Raw genomic sequence first — 21489 nt, 5'->3', positions numbered from 1 at the left:
CCAGCACACGTTAATCTCTTCATCTCAGCCTGGGTAGTATTATTGCACACGGTAATCAACTTACCTTATCAAGTCTGCAAAAATAAAAAGCAGTCTGTATTAAATCGCAAGATAAGAACTTCATCTTCGTGACCTTATACAGAGCAGTACTACAATACAACCACAAAAACCGAGCAGTAAGGTCTCGGTCTCATGCTTGTGCAGAAACTTCAGTCCTGTCTTGTTTTTATCACAAAAACAGAGACACTTGAGACACTGTTAGGTTTATTTCAAGACTGTGTGTTTCACTCATAAGCAGCCTTTGATATCCATCACACCCTTAATCAGGCTAAATCGTTGGCTTGTTAGCGGTCCAAGCAAAGGCATGTGCATTTTTTCAGGATTTATTCATTATGACAAAATGCGTTGAACAGAAGAGAGCTTCTGGAGACGATTTAAACTTTAGAAACGAAAACAAGTCTAAAAGAGAAAAGGCTACATTTTTTGATATGAAACCTGCCACCACATGTTCTCCACAACAGACCACGCAGCATTCTGGAGTGTGTTTGAAGCATACCTGGTGCTGATTTAACATCTAAAATGATGAATGAACCTCCAGTGCTCATTTGTGTTCGGTTAGACTTGTATAAACACCGTAGTGGTTTATTTAACACTGGGGATTATGAGGTGGGTGAATGTCCAACAGAAATCTGGACTCACAATCAGAATTAATCTGAATTTGAAACTAATTTGCGAGCTTAATGAATTCAACCTTCCACCTAACAATTAGATTCAAATATAATGATCAAACCATACTGTTACTGCTATATGCTTTTAAAAACCTGAAGCCATGTGTAGAGCATTAGAGTGAAAGAGCATTACAACAACAAAGCTTTTGTATCATGCATGACACTATCAAAAAAAAAAAAAGAAAAAAAAAAGAAAAAAAAAAAAGTAAATGATCCATAGCAGAGGACTTCCTTTGTAATACTTTGGTCCAAAAGCAGTTAAGGATAAAAATAATGTTATTCTAATCCTCAGCACAAGCTGGATGTCTGACAGAAAGGCTGTGAAACATCTTCATAAAGGATTATATTATTACTTACGGGCTTTAAACATGTACCATATCCTTAATGGCACAACAAGAATGGAAAGCTGTCTCAACCTTCAGTGAGCACATGTATAAACACTTTAAGCCGTGCCAATTAATTCCCAACCTGCTCTGTGATGGTATGTGAGGGGGTTAATAACTGTCAGGCTCCAAACGGCTCTTAATTAAATTCACAGGTGGGAAAAAGGGAACGCAAAGGAAGTGTATTCCAGCCATCTGCTAAAACTAACACTAAAATTTTGGTTAAAGCAGAAATGCAGATGGAGCTCCCTCTGTGTTGTGGAAAGCATGTACCCACGCAATACAGCAAATCGGGAAAAAGGCGAATTAAGACGGCGTTTAATGACTGGAGAAGGATTGATCTTTGTCCTTTAAAGACAATGATATCACAGTATCTATGTGTGTGTGCTGCTTCCCAGAGCTCACCTCCACTCAACCTTACAGAGCTTACTGCTTCAACTTCCTCTTTTCCTATAGTTTTAGACACCCTGCAGATGCCTGAGGTCTTTGGTCTCAAGGCCCCACCTCCACTATGAATGGGGCTTTGGCCCTTTGACAAACCATCCTTCATCAAAACCTGTGCTCCCTCCACCCATCCGTCTGTAGATCGGTCACAGCCGCCATCCTTCTTTATTTGAAGGCAGCCCCCTTGAGCTGGTTCTCCCGGTCTGCCGTCATGCCAATCAAGCACTCTACTTAGGTCCAAAGTTATTCTCATGGATACGAAAAGGACACACAGAGTGCTTCTTTTCAAGACCGACCCCAGGACAGGATAAGTTGGGGTGAGAAAGGCCCATACTCCCATGGGTCAAGGGAAGACAAAGCCCCTAGCTCACCACCTGAATGTTTTTTTTTTCCATCCATGGAAGCTAGGAGGTTTTGCATTCCTTCATTCTTTGATCAAATTTATATATATTTATATATTTATATACATTATATATATTTATGATATTTGCCGATAAGGAAAGTTTGTAAATTTCAAAACTGTATACTGTACAACAGAAGACATGTGAAGAGTTTTCTCATCGAACCACACATTTACAATCTCTGGATCTACATTACATTCTGCCAAATGCTGTAAATGTAAATGTATTCGTTCCAACAAGAGAAGTCACATTTAACATTTAAATGGAATCTGTGCCTGTTTCGGTTGTGTCCATAATTTATAAATTGGAATATGTTGGTTTAAACTCACATTTTTTACATGTTCGTTTTGTCAAAAGTAAAAATGTATGTTTTATTATCACTGGACTCAAAACACTTACAAAACACCACTGATTCCTTTGTGTCTGAAATCAGCGGTCAAATAAATGGACAATCATATCTACAGGTACCTCTTAAAAAACTCAAAAAGGAAAATGAAGTGATTGATCAAAAAGTAAAAACATCAATAACATAGGACTTAACATAACATAGGAATATTAATCTATGGGTCAAACCGAGCATTTTTAAAGCTATTGTAGCAGAACAGATCATCTTAAAAAAAAAAAAAAAAAAGAAATTGCATAAAATCACTCAGATTTGTGTAAATTATTGTCATATACAGTACGAAAGCTCACTGTGAACAGAAATTCAAACTTTCACAGATATAGAAGTTTTTCTTCCATGTTTCCTCTCTGGTCTGAGTAGTGAAGTGACCATGCCAAGAGCTTGTTCAAAAAACAGAGACCAACCGAAGACTATAAATAGACTATAAAAGACTATTGGACAGAGAAGTATGTGTTTATTCTCTAGTTCCATCTAATAACAGATGGGAAAAGTGGTAATGTGAAAGTCCCAGTGTGAAACAAAACATTTCAAACTGATTTGTCATATTTATAGCCGTAAACAAATCAGTAGTAAGGATTAAAAGGTAACTCTTGACACCATTCAGTCAAATTAGTTGCTTATCCAGATGTTTGTAAGCAAAGGAATTTTATGTAGCTGGTCTTTTAGTTGAAACATCCTGGTTTACATCTCAGATAATGAATATTCCACGTTGTCCCAAGTCATGAGCAGCTCCAAAGTCTCCACTGCCTCATGGCTTTTCAAGGCAATGGTGTTTTATAGCATAGTTTATGGCAGCTTTACACCACTGGCTATGATATGTATAAAATCTTTCACCCAGTCCACAAACCCTGTCCTTGGGTAAAATCTTGATGTTGTTGCCAATAAATTCACACCTTTCCCATTCTGCTTTTTGTCCCAACACTCTGAATAAAATGGTCAAACCCAGGTTCTTATTAACAAGAGCCCCCAAAGTCTCTTCCAAGATTTCTGCTTGGATGCACAAATAAATCCATAAACAAGTCTGACTAAAGTGCCAGTGTTGCTGCTCAGTGAGAAACATGGAGAGAAGAGGATTCAAGAAGATTTAATAAGACTAGAAAATAAACAAGCATCCACAAAGAAAGGTCTAAGAGCAAATTAACCGCATCACCACACAATCAGAGTGTGAACCAGAGTTTTGTTGTCTGTGGCTGGATTAACCACCTAATGATGTTAGAGGTATTTCAGCACATCTTCCCAGAAATATGAGCAGTAAAAGAAGAAAAAGATCTGACTTGTGAATTGTAAACCATTGCTCAGTGGCACAAGATCTACATTTAAAATTTCGGCATTTGGAAAACACACCAATCTGGAGTGACTGATATTTATCTCATGTTGAGAACTAGCACATGTTTTTTGCCTGTTTTTTATGTGTATATTTACCCTATTAAAAAACTGAACAGAGTTATAGGTTGATGGTATCCTAAGTCTGTAACCTAGTGAACAAGTGTTAATGCATTCACTGATATAGGCCACGTTCACACTGCAGGTAAAAGTGGCCCAAATCCTGACCAGGTCAGACTTCTTCAGGAGTAGTGTGAACACTCAAATCTGGCCCAGATCTGATTTTTTCAAATCAGATCTGGGCCACTTCCATATGTGGTCCTGGATCAGACCCAAATCTGATCTTTTCCAATGTGGCCACAGTGTGAACAGCCAAGGTTGATTTGATGCGACTTTTACATCAATCTACATCGACATTCGTCACAATTATGCGCCGGCGAAACCTTTTTTTTTTTATTTATTTTTTTTGCGCCGGCGAAAACGTGACAGTTAACGCGTGTGTTAAGAGTGTTATATAAAGTGGTTACGTGAACCAGCTCATAATGTTTGCGTTGAATACATCACATTATAGCATTACATGATATGTTTGCTTGCACCAGATGATACAATACTTCCTCCATAACCTCGCCAACTTTTTAGAGCAACGGCGTGCTGCGTGTGACGTCATTGTTATTGTTCGTTTGCGCATGCGGGTCAGTTCAAAACAGCTGATCTGATATAGGCCACATTTTAAAAGGTAATGTGAACAGCCAAACAAAAAAATCAGATCTGAGCAAAATATCCGAATTGAGCATTAAGACTTGCAGTGTGAACGCGGCCATAGACTTCAAAGCACTTTTGTACATTGCTCTGGATAAGGATATGTTGTATATAACTGAGCAATTGTGAGGTAAGGGCCTTGCTCACGGGCACAACAGTGGCAGCTTGGCAGTACTGGGATTTGACCACCAACAAAATAGACTATGGACAGAGCAAGCTGTTAAATAGCTACTGTATATGTCATAGAGTTATGGACACAAGTCTAATCATTTCAGCATGTAATCAGTTATCGACAGCCAACATGACTGTGTAGGAATTTTTTTACATTTGGATCTAACAAGTCTTAGCTAGAACTTCACTTGTGGTTGGGATATTTGCCGATAAGGAAAGTTTGTAAATTTCAAAACTGTATACTGTACAACAGAAGACATGTGAAGAGTTTTCTCATCGAACCACACATTTACAATCTCTGGATCTACATTACATTCTGCCAAATGCTGTAAATGTAAATGTATTCGTTCCAACAAGAGAAGTCACATTTAACATTTAAATGGAATCTGTGCCTGTTTCGGTTGTGTCCATGTTCAGCACTGAATTTCTTTGACATGTCACACACCTCAGTTGTGCTTAATAACTCATGAAAAGTTATGATAGTTGGTTTCGAGTACTCCAGAGATATGGAATGCCGTTGTACTGGTAAAAGGGTGTTAAAGAAAGAATTATGTCCAAAAAACAGACATTTTATGCTACTGTAAATAAAATAAAATTTAAAAAAATTTTCATTTAGGCTTCAATCTACACAAACTATTTAGATATTTAAGGGATTGAAGGTTCTCTCACAATGAGAGCAAATCCTTCAGACCTGGCCAATGAATAAGCATGCATAGTTATTAAAATATGAAACGTGTTTCCTGTGAATTGTTTTTGGCAACACTTCCTCAAGGAGAGGTGAAAATAGCTCTGCCGTCCGAGAAATACATCTTCACAAACTGTTCTTGCCAAACTATTCAGCCTTGTTATCTTTGTCTTTCCCTCCCCCTGTCACGCACCCATTATTTCTAGACAATTTGTTAAAAATGGGAGAAGACCTACATCAAGAAATAACATCACCCACACAGTCCAAATTGCTGCAGCTTCAAACCTGAGATCCCCTGAAATTTGACTTGATTCATTATGTTTGTTTCATCCATCAGTAAATGAATAACAAAAATGAAATGTCAGTTATATATATGAGCTTTGTACGAATTGTGTAACTCGGCGTCCCACGCTTGGTGCTCAGGAATCGACCTTGGCCGAGAAAAAATTATAATCAATTAAAGGGAGAGATGAAAAGCTGCATGCACTTGAATGCAAGTTCCTGGTGACACTCGCAGCCGGGAAACCTTTCCATTCACTTTCTCAGTTGCTGGAGGAACTTAGAGACCTCTTCCTCGCACCGATAAAGGAGAAGGAATCAAAAACAAATAGAATATTATATTGTCACCTGTCAGATTTGACCAAGAAAGGGAAGAAAATACAACATGAAAATATGAAGTCATGTTTCACGCAGTGTATACTCTGCCCTCTTGCTCTTTTCTCAAGATATTTCTCTTGTGGTTTTTTTAATCAATGTAAGCGAGGGCTGTGGTTTTTCTAAATCGTGTTGACTGTAAGTCTCAGACCAACATGGACTCCAGTGACCTACCATTTTTCTGTTATTGCACATATTTCAGCACTCCATGAAACCCCGGCTAATTTCTTTCATGTAACAAAGCACCCAGGCGATCCTAAGGTCTGTCCAAGACCACCTTGAAGACGTGAAACTTTGTACGCCGACGTGCCTTATATCCACCATGAGGAAACCAAAAAGACAAGCAGATTACACGGTGGTTTTCTATTTTGGAGGAAACACAATTCTCAACACACATAAGAAGTGCTGATAGATGTAAAATTTAGCTATATTTACAAAAGTATTTGATTGTGAGATCAGATGAAAGAAAATCCTTAACTATTCTGTAATAAAAATAAATGTCTGTCCAGGGATTACAAAATTACATTCGATGACATGGCATTACACTTACTCACTTACAAATATTATGTAGTAAGCTCATAGAAACAAAGCAAGGGTCCTGATTCATTTGTCTCAAATAGCTGCTTTATCCTGGTTAGGTTTCACATGCATCTGTGACTTATCCTGTGAACACTGGTCATGAGACTGGAATACACCCTGAATGAGATGCAATTCCACCATAAAGCAACATGCATACACTCAGATTTACACTCATTCATCCATAAGGTTTAGCATAGCCGATCCACCAACTGCCATGCTTTTTAGAGATGTAAGGAAACCAGAAAACCTGCCCCACAGCTACATAGAGAGCATGAGGAACACATTTACATTTACATTACATTAACACCCTTATCCAGAGTGACTTATATTTTTTATTTTCAATTTATACAACTGAGCAATTGAGGGTTAAGGGCCTTGCTCAAGGGTACAGCAGTGGCGGCTTGATGGACCTGGGATTCGAACTCATGACACTCCGATCAGTTCAGACTGGGCCTTTTACCAACCTCAAACTTGGATATTTAAAATAAACTACCACCGTCAGAGAACTTTGCAATGAGATAAATACACAACACCAGACCCAGTAATTAAACCTTGTCACACTGAAGTGTACCAACTAATCCTACAAAACTGTTTTCAAAAAAATATGTTACTTTGCTGAAATGACTATTATTTTTTATCCGGTTATTAATTTTAGATGAAATAATCACTTTAATGTTCTTATTTACTCCAGTCCAAAGTTCTTTCTTTACTTACTTCATCTACAACTCACCAGTCAATTAACAGAACAGTTTGTTGAGTCACATGCATCACTATGTAAATAACTGGTCTGTAAAACTGGTTGTATTTATCCAACCCATTCTTAATACCTTAATAAAGCCTACAGACCTGTAATTATTTCATCTATGGAAAACGTTACTGCAGATTTGCTGATTTTTTTGGCTTTCTATGTTTCCTATGTCAGTGTGGTTTTAAAACCAGTGGCCTTCATATGCACTCTGTCAAATTTCCTATCAATTTTAAAACCGTTGACATAAAACACGGTAGTTCATAATCAAAACCGCAGACTACTGTAAAGCTCTCAGACTTGAAACTGTTCTCATTTTACTTGTTGTCAATGACAGCAAATTCAGATCCACCCACTGAAGACCAGAGGACAAAATAAGTAGCATGGAAATATATGATCATAATAAAATCCCATAATACATAGAGTGCTATATTTTAAAGTCTAATATTAGATCGATGATAGCCAATTGTTAAGACAGAGTATATCAGTGCTTTAAAGGAGAAATGGTTTAGAGTGAGGTTTAAGGAACAACAGAAATTCAATGTATTAAAAACATTCTGGGGTTAAATACAAGGTTCTTGTCCTTTCCACCCCTTCTTCCATGTTGATTTTTTGAAAAAAAAAAAATCCATGTTTTATGTTTTCTTTTTTTATTACAAATGAACTGTGTCATGAAAGCAGAAAGCTTTACGGAGGGAGCATTAGTGTAGTGAACAGGAGACCGTTTATAAACCACCGATTTAGGACCTTGGCGTCATGGGTGTTACTTTGACAAAAGGATTTACACACTTTTCCACGTCTGAAAATAACTGCCTCGAATTTCAATACGTTTTGCTGACTTGCACAAGAGCTCTAATATCAGAACATTTAAACTGTGTCTACTAAATATAACACAGCCATCTTCTGTAAAATTGCCGTTCTATGACTTAATACGAACCCTTGCCAAAAATTCTAAACAGTTTCATTAAGCTTATAAATACAGCCAAATTTCCAAGATACTGGAAATAAAAGCAGCCGATTTTCAGACATCTTAAACACCACGAGCCAGTGGAGAGCAAACAATAACAAAGGGGCTCGGCTTGATATGCTCTGTGTTTAGACATGTGATAAAACAGCAATGAATCACACATTTGCCTTCCATTTGAAATCAGCAGTCCAGCCACACACGTCAGAAATAATAGCAGCGAGGTCTCTACAGGCTGTGCATTGTGCAAACTGGATCTTACAGCAGGCCAACTATTCTGTCAGAGTATTACAAATACAATTATACAACCCAGCAGCATGCACATAAACAGATGTTAATCTCCTTAACATAGTACAATAAATAACCACCATAGTTCCATTAAATAAGGATTAAACTCACAATGGGTCGAATGCAGATTGGGAGTAAGTGGCTTTGCAGAACAGCTGGCACTCGAGGGAAAGTTTCCAGCTACAATATCACCTTTAGCTGGGTTCTGACAAACGCCTTATGGAGTTTCCAGACGAATATAAGAAAGCAGATTGAAAAAAAACTCGAAACGTCGTTGTCGTCTATCGAAGAATATCGGGGAAAAATGCATAAAATGTATGGCTTAAAGAACATTTAGGCAGACTAGCCTAGTGTATTTGCTAAATATCAGAATGATCAAAAAATGAGAGGTATGATGATTTAAAGAAAATCAGAAGCACCTTCCATGATCTGATTGACTGCACCCAAGGAAAAAATGTTGTATTCTGTTGGATTCAGATGAACGTTGTTACAGAAGCAGCAACATCGCTAACAAGAACGCCTGAGCAGGCGGAGAGAAAAAACAGAACTTCACCGCAAAAACCCTAGCGTGTGTCAAGACAAGGCAATTATTTTTCTTTTTCAAATGTGCGCCAAGGAACTGTACGAAAACAGCAAGGCAAACGTCTGGTGTGAGCACTATTTAATAATAAGTGGCTCCTCCAGTTTTTACTGACCAAAGAGACCACAGTCCAGGCCGCTTGGTTTATATTAAATCATCCACTACCAGAACCAAGCGTGTCATCTCCTGCATCCATTCTTTGTGGGAATTGGTCATGTGAATTGGTCAAGCGAATTTGAGTCTGAATTCTGCTTTACATGAAAAATGTAGAATAACATTTCTAGGTTTCATTTGGATGCTGAGAAAAATCCCGTAAATGCCACGACTGAGCCGTAAGTGTTATCGCCTCTTCATATTCCCTTACTACGCCTCCCTATGTAATTGCACATTTGTTTTATAAAGTGACTTAAATTTTAAGCATTCTTAGTTATATCTCACAGCAGTCTTTAGTCTTTCATTATAAATGAATGTGGAGTAAGTGGTCGAACTTATTGTCTACAGATGTGTTAATCAAAGATTTATACAGTAGTTACAATAACATGCAAATACACACTAACACCCTTCTATTTGAAGTAGTTCAAATAGAATTTTTTTTACTTTACTCCTTTTTTTTATGTAAAACCAAAATGGGATTCTGTATTGTTATCACAAAAAAAAAAAAAGATACAGTACCTGGCCAGTCACACAATGTAATATTTTGTTCTTTGATTACGGCACACATTTGCCTTGGCAAGTTGATGATGATGATGATGATGATGATGATGATGATGATGGGAAAGTCAGACTGCTGTGTAAAGTCTTCTTTAGCCCATCCCAAAGATTCTCAATGTGGTTATGGTCTGGACAGTGTGGTGTGGGCCAATACTCCATGTGTGAAACTGATGTCTCCTGCTCCCTGAACCACATTTGAGTCAGATCTTTTTATATACTTTATTTATATATATGTGTGTGTGTGTGTGTGTGTGTGTGTGTGTGTGTGTTTGTGTGTGTGTGTTTGTGTGTGTGTGTTTGTGTGTGTGTGTTTGTGTCTGTGTATGTATACGCATAGATATCAAGTTGAAAATGTGTGCAGAAGTAGCAGTATGAAATGATTATAACACAAATTGGTTCTGAAATCTAAAAACAAATACAGTTTCAAACTGACTCAATCAATTCTCCTTGTGCATCTCATTAAACTAAACACAGAAAAGTGTCCTGCTTTGTGTACAATAATTTGCAGCACAACAAAATGAAAGTCATGTCATTAGTCTGCCAAAAACCTCTCTCTCTCTCTCTCTCTCTCTCTGTGTGTTTGTTTGACTAAACCACTCCCTCACTCGTATTTTGCCTCTTGGTTATCTTGTGAGTAAATGACTTTTCTCTCTGAAGTGTGCCGTGTCCAAACTGGCGAGGATACTAATTCATCACAATCGCTCAGCCTTGCTTCCTTTTGCTTTTCTTGTCACGTCTCCTGCTTTTTTCCACACCTGTAATACAGACATTTCGGGCACAACGCACTCTCATTTCCTGCCTTGCTGAAACCGATGCTCGACACCAATAAATGAAGTTAACCTTGGGATTTGTCCAGACTCCACTGGTCTTGCCAATTCTGGAAATCATCCAGAATGAAATAATTCTTAAGGTCTGGAAGTCCTACTTCAGGTAAACTCAATTTTCCCCTTGACACACTGAGATTTTGATCCACCTTCGAAAGGTTCCGCTGGAGCACAAAAGACATACCGTAGCCTGCCAAATTCGATTTCCATTCCTTGAGATGGAAGATGGAGGTTCTCATCGCCAGGAGCGAACACACAACCTGGCCACATGAGCGGGGCTGCGTCTCGTCAACATCGTTTTGCAAAGTAAACTGTCAAGAGTGATGGAATTTATGGCTGCAGCTTGTCAGTGGTGAGAAAAGAACTGCAGGGAAAGTGAGAGGAGAGGAAGTCTGTAACTGGACTAGAGTTTTAGCCAACCACTTAAAATGAAGGACAATACACTGTAAATAATGCTCGCTAAGACTTTTTAGCACAGGCATGTAGTGCAGTTAATCAGAATTTTTTTTTAAGAGCTCCTTCACTCTTTTCTTAAAAACACTTAGTGTTGGTTCCCTCTGTTTGGTCCTCTGTGGCTTGCTTGGCTTCCGATTACAAAGTGTTGGGGCACATTAAGCTTTTTATTTCAGAATTCCATGGTAAGAGTGGTTTGCTTAAAGCAGTTCTGCCTGCTACGGGGTGAAATGAACAGAATCTAACGAGAGCTGGAATGAATTCGGAGGAGTAAAGAGGAAAAACAAAATATCTGAAATGCACAAGCTGGAGGAATTAATGTAATAAAAGCAATCCGGAAAAGAGCAGAGAATAAAAAGCAGGCATGCTTCTGAACAGATCCAGGACGAGCCCCTCCTCTTTCACCCACTGCCACACATCCAGGGTCAAGCTGCCAGACAGAACAACAACATGAGCCTCTTTCTTTGCCTTTTCTTTTCTCCTCCAGTGAAGTGGCAGAACAAACAGTGGCTTGTGCCTAATTGTAAACCACCGGCAGTGACAACTGTACAAAGGCTGGCCCTAAACAAACAGCAGTCTGAGGTCACAGGACTCGTCTGAAGTGTGCGCTGAAGTGCCAGAGGCTCCATGCACAGAGACTTAATCACTCACTGCAGACAGTCTTTCTTAATATTTTCTCAATACTTTCTCATATATAGCTCCTTCACAACACCCCGCACGAGTATAAAATTAGTTCATACACTGCATACAGCCGATAAGTGTACAACCCCTTAAATAACATATAAGAATATAAAGTCTATCCTGACTTCACAAGTGTGAGACGTCTCCTAGCTGACCTATGAGATGACGAGTTGATGCGACACATGAATAAAGCAAGTGCTAATTAGCAACAAAGATACTGGAGTGATCCTGGTCCGACAAGCGAATGCAAATCCAGAGCCGTGGAAATATTTCAGGAAGACAGACAGCCTAAAAAAGATGCTGCATTGTCAAAGATCTTAAAGTCCTTTCTTTCTTTTTCTGTATTTAATGTGCAGGAAGTGCAGCAAAGGAACAACAAGAATCAACAGTGATTTCCTTGTGCAGTCACAGAGTTGCACAGTGAAACAACTATTTTTATATACAGGAGTTCAAATTCAATTAAATTCATATTTATTTGTATAGCGCTTTTAACAGTGGACCTTGTCTCAAAGCAGCTTTACAGAACATAAACATAAAACAAAAGGTTAATATAAAGATTAATATAATGCAAAGATTCTACATTAATATTAGATATATTTAAATGTTTGTATTTATCCCTAATGAGCAAGTCTGAGGTGACTGAGGGGAGGAAAAACTCCCTTTAATGGTAACGGAAGAAACCTAGAGAGGAACCAGACTCAAAGGGGAACCTCATCCTCATCCTTTACAGTCTGATAAATGTTGTATTGATGAGGAGGTTGTTGTCCTCAAAGACTACATGTAGATGGCATCTCCTCTTTAGTATAGCAGAGTCTAACTGGAGCTGGAACATCTCTAGATGCCTCAGGATCCTCACAGTCGGCCTCATTTCAGTGGAGGTCCAAAATCTTCATGGCACAGAAGACAATCGGAGCTGGTACAATTTCTGGATGCCTCGGGATGGGTAGAATGAGAGAAGCAGTGGAGAGGAGTCTACTCTCCATTTTCAGTTCAATTCAGATTTATTTGTAAAGTCTTTTTAAGAATGGACATTGTTTCAAAGCAGCTTTACTGAAATAGAAAAATCTAGAATAGACGTTTTTCAATTTATCCCAACTGAGCAAGCCTGAGGCAACGGTGGCGAGGAAAAACTCCCTGAGATGATATGAGGAAGAAACCTTGAGAGGAACCCATCTTCATTTGGGTGACACCAGAGAGTGGGATTATAAATAATATCATTTCTACAACTGTACATAGTATTTACCAACTAACTTATTTTGGAGCTTGTAACATTTCCATATCTAATAATGCAATAAAGCATGCCATGGGGTAAAAGCGTAATTGATCGAACACAAACAAAAGGGATGGAGTTTTTTGCCCCCAATCCCTTTAAGATTCACATGGATCTTAGTATCCCTGTGGCTCAAGTTGGCTTGTTAAACCAACGGCTTTATCCTAAATGGCTTTAACGGGGCTAATCTTCAAAGTAAGCTTCTTGAGAAGTCTTTCCTTCAGTCCACATCCGGATTGAGGCTTCTCTAGCCACTGATACTAATTACTCGACAATAAATCAAAGTCAAACCTGAGGTATAGCTGAGGTGTGTATATGTGATAAAACAGACTATTTTACATATTATATACATAAATATTACTGAAACACCCTGTACAGGCTAATCGGTTACTATAAAATATCATTTAAAAGGCTTTTCATAATAATGTAATGTTTCTGAACCCCTTAATCTTTCAGAGAATCTTATCAGGTCCAGATTCTTGCATTCTTTACTCTTAGAATAATTACTGAAAAATATGTGTAAGATGAATAAGAATCATTATCATCATCATCATCATCATCATCATCATCATCATCATCATATGCTTGTATGACAAATCATTTTCAGCTACAATATTAGACCTGGGACTGCAACAGCAAGTGTGATCAGCTTGGAAGAGAGAAATAACTCTACAGAACATTAATATTGTGGTAATATAACATTATGCTGCCACATAGCGCTAAGGTGAATCATTAGATACTCATAAAAATTATTAGATGTAATTTTGATGGCTCAGTAGCAACAACACCATGCAAGAAACAGAGTAATATGCTCTCTCTATCTCATACACCCACACACACGCGTGCGCGCACACACCCCTCACAGACATACACCCCAAACATACAGTCCACACAGACATACACCACACACACACACACACTTACACCCCCCCCACACACAGACATACACCAAACCAAACACACACATACCCATGCATGCATACACCCCCGCCACACACACATACACCCCAAACATTCACTTCACACGGACTCACACACCCCCACACCACACACCGACATACACTAAACCAAAGACACGCATACACACAGCTATGCATGCACACACCACACAGACATACACTACACTACACACACACTCCAAACCCCACACAGACATACACCACAAACACACACACACAAACACACACACTCCACACAGACATACACCCCATACACATACAAACACACACACTCCACACAGACATACACCCCATACACATACAATTCCCCCAAACACACACAGACATACACCACACACACAGAGTTAGTGTGATCAGCCAAGCTCCATTTGGGACACATGAAAAACTGATGGCAACAATTCAGAGTGACACAGCTATGCTGTAGAGAACACCCAAATAATAATAATGAAACCAACAGTGCAGGACAAAAAAGGATTTTGAATAAAATCTATTTGCATTGTAGAAAAATCCCCATAGATGGAACAATAAAACATTCATGTAACAAAACAAATGACTTCAAAAATCTGGAAAGAAAAACTACAACGAATAATCAACTATGCAATTATATTTGTGACTCAGATTATTGATTTTTAACTTACATAAGCTGGTGATACATTCCTTATTAAGCACAATAAAAGCAGCACAAGGGTGGGACAAGCTGGAAAGCTCCTGCTGTTGAAACACTAACTCTTTAGTGGCTTTGACCTGTCAATCAGCAGAGTGTGAGAAAGCAATGAAAACCATGCCAGCTCTAAAGCATCCAAAATACCGTGTGAAAGTGGCCAATGTGGGAATGCAAGCCAAAAAGAGGATGAGCACGCTTAACAGAGTGGAACACACACCCAGACAGAGAAGGAGAAGGAACTGTGAGCCAAAGCATCATCCTCTAATCATTTATCATCATCAACATATGATGTTTCCTTAGAAAAAAAAACATTGTACTTAAACCTCAATTTATTTACAGTGCAGTTCTTTTTAGGACTAGTCTCAACTCTGCAGCACTTGTACTAGCCCAGAGCTCCAGATTTCCTCTTATAACGTTGAGTCCAATGACCACAGACGCTGTGCCACGTAACCTCTCGCTCTACTAGCGAGTATACAGCAGGAAACTTGAAGCAGCATCTGAGAGCGAATTGTAAAATAAGCTAAACATCCACTTGCTGTGAATAAACAAACAAATTTGTTCAATCTGGCTAAACAAATAATGCTGACACTAAAAGGGGTCATTTTTTGCGGTACGGAACATTTATGAAATTAAAAGAGAATGACGACAGTCAACAACATGCGATGTGTGCATTCAAAAAAATACATTTATATCAATTTATATAAAGCTCTCCAGCTCATAACAAGCTGTTTATTTCATGTTTGTATTTTATAAACCAGCTTTCTGGATATTTTTTATTTCATTCCTTTCATTTCAATCACAATTATCTGTGCAATTACAAATTAGAAATAATACTTTTCTAAAAACATTTTTTTAACATTAATAACATTAATAAACGATAATTTAAAATGTGCTAAATATTCAAGAACTCCAAGTAAGAAACAAGTATAAGAAAACTGTGAAATGTTTATGAAATACTTTACTTATTTTATTGGAAAAAATAATTCTAGAAAATAGCTCTAACTGAAAAAAGGCAGTTCTGCATCACTATAATTACACACTCGTGACACACAACATATACCTGTGTTACTTTTAATGCAAACACTGTCTAAATTCATCTATTAAATAAATCTAGTCTTTACATTAAATTACAGTAGCAGCTTTACCAAACAAAGATTTAGCTATTTCATAGAATACATGTTTATTAAATATACATTAATATTTACATGTTAATTTATTTAAATGCCTGTTAAATAGTACTACTGATACTAGTAATAGTAATAATAATAATAAATTAATTTACAGGTATATATATATATATATATATATATATATATATATATATATATATATATATATATATATATATATATATATATATACATACATACACACACACACACACACGTGCAGTATAATTGCTTCTTTCTACTTATTTACACAAACCTCACTTTCCTCAAATGGATATTTAGATTAGGTGTGTTAGAGATAAAATCATTTTCTGAAATCGCTCCTCAGAAAAGAAAGGCTTTGGGAAGGACCCACTTAGATCACTTATTATATTACTACAGTTTCCAGGTCACATTTTGCCTTATGGGAGGCATTTATTAGGCAAAAATATTCCTGGCCCAACATGAGGCTAAATTCTGAATGTACAAAGCCCTCTTCAGTGACGGAACCTTTAAACCCTCAAGACCTGCAGTGTGCGATTAAAAAAAGAGAACTCCCAGATGACTGATACTTCATACATATACATATATATATTCATATTTGATTGAGCTGTAAAGGTAAGGTATTTACGAGCTCTGGGAACGTGGTATATACAAAGACGTGACTGTGTAGGGGGGGTGAGAGAGATTTGCCAGTGTCCATGTATCATGGGTGTCACCCCAGAAAGCCTCAAGAGACATTGATGGGTCCTGAGATAAATTTCTCACTTCCTATTAGTTTCAAAATACTTAATGAATAATTCATCATAGTTACATAATACTTTGTGACATGTCTATTGTTAAAAGCACTTCACAAATGAAACAGAATCAAATTGATAATTCCTTTAAAATGAATTGCTGAATAATAAAGCAGGGGTTTGCGAGGTTAATAAACTGTAACACAATTAGGCTCTATTGTGCCTAAGACTAAGAAAAACAGGCCTACAATATAAACAGGCAATTTGATGGATGAGTAAGGAGTAAAACATGACAGGGCATGCCGGTATAGGAAAACAATCAAAGACAGAGTGATGTGATGTGGGCTGATGCACAGCAAAGCTACTGTACTGTTACAACCAGGAAGTTGAGCGTTTTCTAATAAGGGGAAGTGTTTTTTTTTAATGTGATAAAGAATGTCTGCATTTTTTGTCCGTTTATAGTCATGGTTGATGTTGATGTTGGTTGATGTATCCTGCAGAACAAGTCAAAACAGATTAATCAGTTTAACTGGTCAATCCTTCACCACCCTTTCTTTTTTGTCCTCAGTCATGTGTCAGATGGAGTATCTGCCATACTGCAGGTTTTCTGTTACAAAAAAAGATTCAGCTTCTGAGCGATCAGACTTAAGAATTCAACAGCACTGTGGTATATTTTAAGTTTCTAACATTTCGATGCGAAAGTAATAATATAGGGCTACAAAATAAATTGCTTGGATTGCAAAATGCTGACATTAAATATGTCCGGAGATGCTTGTGTTTCATTGCAGATTCGTCATTACTTTTTTTGTTAAAGAATTGAACTCATCTGGAAACAAGAGGCTCAGCTGTGTTTTCTTGATCCCTCTTTATCTCCCAGATCATACACACAGGGGTGAGGTACTGTAAGGTGGAGGACCCAGGAAAAGGGTTATCAGTGTTTTCTGAGATTGCAATTCACAGGTAACAAAGGGCCCTGAAGCAACAAACTGCTTCTTTAATTCCAATTCCAAGCAAAAAAGTGCTTTTGAGTCTAAATTCTAACATATAAGCACAGAGCTTAGTGGCACTGAGGAAGACATCAGGCAGAAAAAATAAAAAATTCTCTGCTATGTAAGCCGTAATGCTCTGCTACAGCGTCATGCTTGTGAATAAAGACAATCATCGACTCCATAGTCTGCCAGTTGCTACATCACAAAACCAAACACACTGACTCTAGGAAACAATTTGTACCAAACCGTCTCTCAAGACAAGTTACACAAAGCAGACCACAAGCTGCAAGCCGAGTTCCACAGAGTCTGTAATCTACGAATAGGACACCCAGCTTTCTTTGGAGAAACATTTCCTCATAGGGAGAGGTTAGAGAGCGTAATTATTCAAACGATTAAATGGCGCTGATGGAAACTAACGCTGTCCTTTCATTATACGCATCTCCAACGTCAAGCTAAATTTCAGTCTGGCTAGTCTTCAAGTTCAGTAATAAATGGGGGGATGTGGGTAATTCTTTATGCCTGACACCACTAATATACACATTTAAACTAGGGATAAATAGTGTGTGCTGAAAATGATTTTTAACTCAGTGATTAATAAATCATACTGCAATATTGTGTTAATCTGAGCCAAGAATGTGATAAAGACTGAACAGAACATGATAAAGAAAGAAGACAGACTGTAAGGCTTGCACAGGTTTGTTATACTTGGTCGAATCAGCATTCCTTTTATATCTATAAAGGCTTTTTAAGACAGAAGTATGGACGCTGGAGTGGCTGTACCAAGCATTTGGAGACCAGATTAAACCACAGAGTGTGAGCGAGGTTCAGAGCAGGTCCTCCCTCGCAGTGCTCCTTCTGAGGTAAAGTGCCTTTAGTATCAACATTCTGTTCTGCTCAACACTGCAACAAAACGGTTCCACCCTCATGATTTATAGTCTCTCAACTGTTATTAGACCTAAAGTCTGAATTACTGAAGAGCTCTTTTTCCATCTCACAGGCTGTTCTCAGCTTGGCTGCATGAATTCATGGTGAACTCTCTCTCTCTCTCTCTCTCTCTCTCTCTCTCTCTCTCTCTCTCTCTCTCTCTCTCTCTCTCTCTTTTGTCCGCCATCATAAAAGTTCACGTGAAAAGCTTGAGGAACATGTTGTGAGAGATCATCCGTGAGCGGCAGTTAAGAAATTCCATTTGTGTTAACGTAATGCTGTAACCTACCTAACAATGACAAGATCCATCCATCAACTAACAGGTCTTCATTTAGGTCTCAGCATGCATTGGAGCCTGTACCTGCTGTGAAACAGACATCTGCTACGTGGCATGCGATGAAAATGAAGACAAACAATGATGTATTTCCTTACGAACAACCAGTTACACACTAGACCCATTTCCAGACATACTGTATCAGGATCATTTCCTAACTTTCACCCATGTCTATGATATTGTCATATATTAAATACATTGCACAAGGGTTTTTTATTCATTAGATTTTATGTTCAACTTTCATAATACATAATTATGAGCTTGCCTTTTCCAAGAAGCATTTGAAGCTACTTTTACACTTGGATAAAATAAGAAACCTCAGAAAACAGCTTCATCTTTGATGCTTTATACACTGAGCTCTCAGGATAGTGATATATTTAATATTGTGTTTGCTTTCATCACGATTTATTCAGTGCTGCCGAATTCTTATTTCTGATTGGTCAAAAGGTTTTGATTCATTTTCTGTGCTCTAGCTGTACTGAGGTTAAATCACTTCATCGAATATGTAAACATTTATATAGTAACATCATGCACAGTGACTTGCATGTTGCCCCTGCATATGCTGCTACAAGTAATTATTACATATGAACAGATATTTAAGAAAAAATTGTGTGGAAGTGACATTTTCTGTGAGGAGAAATTTATTTAATATTGATGTAAGGAGTCTCCAGTGTCAGTTAGTAAATTGAATGTCAGAGAAAACTGTTCAGGACTCAGTGGACAAGCCACATTATCTTATTGTATCTTATTACAATAAGATAGAAATTCTGGTAAAATATTGAATGTTTTATTTCTGCTACAGCTTCAATAATAACAGGAACTTACTTGTTTCTAAGATGTTACATGACTTAAAATGTGTATACATGATATGTAAGTATCATGTTTTGTTCTTTAATGAATGAAAAGTGTTGATTCCTGCAAAACCTGCTGCAGTATAAAAGAAATAAATCACTTGCTCGAGGAAAATAACTTCAGGGTGGTACTGGTAAATGCAAATCCTGCCATCCCATTGTTGATTATTTCCCTAGCATGCCCTGTTTTAGAGTTTTAATCCTTACATATCCTAACTGATTATAGGCACATTTTCTGCTATGGGGCATGCAATAAAAAGGCAGACAAATAATGCTGTATATAATTGCAAAATTTGAAACAGTAAAAAGTTAAAAGAGTAGAATATTTGCCTTTGGATTAATCTAACATCTAAAATTTTATCTCACTGTTCCATGAAATCACTCTTTCAACTAAATTTAACACGCATTTCTGTTCTTTGCACCCCTACTTAGCACTAAACCTAAATGAACACCACAGACTTCTTTCAGCACTTGAGATTTTACTGATAGCACTTTAGCAAATGTACTTTGCTCAATGGGGGATTTTGCGCTGCATAATTAGGTGTTATCTTATTCCCAGTTCCCTTTCTGAGGCAAATGAAGCAATCTGACTTTACAAAGGCCCTCCAACTGAGAGGCTTAAGACGGTGACACACACACTTATTGCACTTTAAGCACTCCATTGTCATTCTATGTAGAGGCAAAACCAACATGGGCTCCAATTTGATTTAAGGATCAACTCTCCGTCATTATACAAAAGTGGCTATAGAGTAAGGGTAGGGTCAGCGAGGGAAGACATTAGGGTACTTTAAGACACGGAAATGAAAATTTTCAAAGTCTATTTTGAAGATTGGAGGTTTAAGAAAAGCTTGTACACCTCAACAGACACACACATCAATACAGTCATATATTCACACACATAGTTTAATATCTGTATTTCCTGAGTCACTAACATCCATTTCACTATTAGCTTTCAGAAGTTACAAGTGCTACTCATATTGCTCATATTGTTACCTTAAAACTAAAATACATTAAATATGTTTGTGACTTGTTTCGTGGATTTGTTTTCAGTTTGTTTGTTGGTGTTGTAGCGTTGTTATTCGTGTGAGAAATAAGCAGTTGCCTGTTGCTCTGATATCACAGGAACACATTCAATGGTGTTTAATAAGAGAATTATATCCAACAATCTCAAATATAAAAGATGATCGTCAGGTTCTGCTATTAGCTCATTAAAAAAAAAAGAGCGAGAGCTTCTATTTTTACCATTTCAGTAAAAATCAATGACACTTGATGCACTTGTGAGAAATCCAATCTTGGACTCAGCTAGTTAGCAATGAAGGAGATGACAAGCATGATGTCAGTGTGGTGATACTAGTATGAAAGATGGACAGATTAAAGGACTAAAGCACTGCTGCATCGCTTTCTTTGGGTAAAGATTTCAATATTTTTTAAGATTTAAAAAAGATATAAATATAAGTTGCATAGTATTTAATCATAAAATGAATGCTTCACACAATCACATATGGCATTGATTATTAGATAAAAATTGTCATGTAAGTTCAATGTGTCTTTTTTTTTTTTTTAATCAATTTTATTCAACACGTGGTGGGTGGAATAGTGTTAGTTCCTCTGCGGCCACCGTAGTTGATCGTAGTTGATTAGATTTGCGCATGAGATATTTTAATCTGTCTGACGCCAAGGCGCGAGCGCTTAAAGTTAAGCGTCCAGACAAGTCATCATTAAAATAACACTTTAAAACATTATTGTTATTTATGCAACAATGGCAGAAAATTAAGCACAACCACACAAACCACATTTTACTGCCAATAAAGCATTTAATTAAGTGTTATTAAGAGTC

General features: G+C 37.5%; 1 protein-coding gene across 1 annotated transcript in view; it reads right to left on the bottom strand.

Moving 5' to 3' along the window:
* ror1 (receptor tyrosine kinase-like orphan receptor 1) overlaps positions 1-21489 on the bottom strand; it is a 119634-nt gene that overhangs the window by 97399 nt on the left and 746 nt on the right. The gene's annotated exons all lie outside the window — the stretch shown is intronic.

This window comes from Tachysurus vachellii, chromosome 4, assembly GCF_030014155.1.
Source record: "Tachysurus vachellii isolate PV-2020 chromosome 4, HZAU_Pvac_v1, whole genome shotgun sequence".
Taxonomy (NCBI): domain Eukaryota; kingdom Metazoa; phylum Chordata; class Actinopteri; order Siluriformes; family Bagridae; genus Tachysurus; species Tachysurus vachellii.
This window is presented reverse-complemented; position numbering and strand designations above follow the sequence as displayed.